The 1,640-nt window shown below is 50.8% G+C and overlaps 2 protein-coding genes across 3 annotated transcripts in view; one reads left to right on the plus strand and one right to left on the minus strand.

The window, feature by feature from the left end:
* IFNAR2 (interferon alpha and beta receptor subunit 2) overlaps positions 1–1,640 on the minus strand; it is an 844,054-nt gene that overhangs the window by 415,501 nt on the left and 426,913 nt on the right. The window lies entirely within an intron of this gene.
* Positions 1–1,640, plus strand: part of LOC306806988 (ankyrin repeat and SOCS box protein 11-like) — a gene marked incomplete at its 5' end in the record, with an annotated part of 13,100 nt that overhangs the window by 428 nt on the left and 11,032 nt on the right.

Consider the following 1,640-nt stretch of genomic DNA (forward strand, 5'->3'; position numbering starts at 1 on the left):
CCCTGCCCTGCCCAGCGCCTCTTGTGCCCCATGGAGCCCCACAGACACCGAGGTGGCAGCTGCAAGCCCGAGCAGATCTGCTGAGGAGGAGGAGGGGCCTCCCCAGGCTCTGGCGCTGCAGGACACAAAGGCAGCAGCTCCTGCTGTCCTCAGTGAGGATGGGACATCCCTGGAGGCCCCTTGAGCCAGGCTGTGCCGGAGCTGCAGGCGCTGGGGCAGCAGCAGCAGCAGGAGCAGCAGCAGCAGCAGCAGCAGCAGGAGCAGCAGCAACAGCAGCAGCAGGAACAGGAGCAGCAGCAGGAACAGGAGCAGCAGCAGCAGGAGCAGCAGGAACAGCAGCAGCAGCAGCAACAGCAGCAGCAGCAGCAACAGCAGCAGGAGCAGCAGCAGCAGCAGGAACAGGAGCAGCAGCAGCAGCAGCAGCAGCAGCTGCAGGGTGCCCTGGAGCTCTGCAGTGCTGCAGGAATGGCAGCAGCAGCTCCCCCAGAAAGGGAAGGCAGCTCCGTGCCTGCCCCGCACAGCCCCCCCAGGAAACGCCCCTCCCGCTTCAGGCGGGCGCTGCGGGCGCTGCGGGGGCTGCTCCGCTGGCCCTGCCTGCGGCCACCGCCCGAGGAGTGACACACACCCGGAGCATGGGGGAGAAATCTCAGACAATGGAGACAAGACAAAGACGAAGGAAATGACCAAGAACAGGAAGAAGACAAAGACTAAAACTAAGAAGACCAAGAAGACGGACGAGACTTATTGAAGAATCCATAGAAGAATAGTAATAAGAATTTAGAAATACTTAGAAGAAGAGTAATAGGAATAGGAATAAGAATTAAAAATATGTTTAAGAAGAAGAGTAATAAGTTTAAGGATTTAAGTATATATAGAAGAAGAAGAAGAAGAAGAATAGGAATAGGAGTAAGAATAGGAATAAGTATTTAAAAATATATAGAAGAAGCAAAGAAGAAGAGTAGTAAATAGAAGAGTAGAAAGAAGAAGCATAAGAAAGCGTAAGAAGAAGAATTTAAGAATACACAAATGAAAATAAAATTTAAGGAATAAATAAAATTAGCAAATAATATGTCTTGATTATTTGCATTACTATCGATGATATAAAACAATGAATATATAATATTTTCTAATTACAATACATTACAATGTCACAACACTGTTCCATTACTGAAGAATTAGTGTATTTTCTAATAAAGTTTGTAAAGCACAATAACAGAGTCTCTGTATTTCATGCCCTGCCTCTCCGAGGTGCTGATGTGTTTTCACCCTCAGAGGCCGTTTCCCCCGTGTCCTGTCCCTGTCCCTTTGAGCAGAGCCTGACCCCACCCGGCTGCACCTCCTGGCAGGGCTACAGAAGGATTGTTCCTTTCTCAGGCCCTCTCCTCCCTCCTCCTCTCTGCTTTCCAAAACCCAATAACAATCACGGAAGGATGACAAATCCCACCTGAGTGTTTGGCACGGGATGTTCACCATTTCTTCTTGCCACAGGGACAACCAGTGTCTCCCCCTCCCTTGCCCAATGTCCCAGAGCAGAGGTCCCCAGGCAGCGTTCCTGTCTGTGGGAGCAGCAGGAGGGGAGTTGGAGGAGTTCTGCAGTCCCTGACAGAGGGGAAGGCAGGAAAATCCTTCCTTCCTTCCTC

Source organism: Erithacus rubecula (genome assembly GCF_903797595.1).
Source record: "Erithacus rubecula genome assembly, chromosome: 1".
Classification (NCBI taxonomy): domain Eukaryota; kingdom Metazoa; phylum Chordata; class Aves; order Passeriformes; family Muscicapidae; genus Erithacus; species Erithacus rubecula.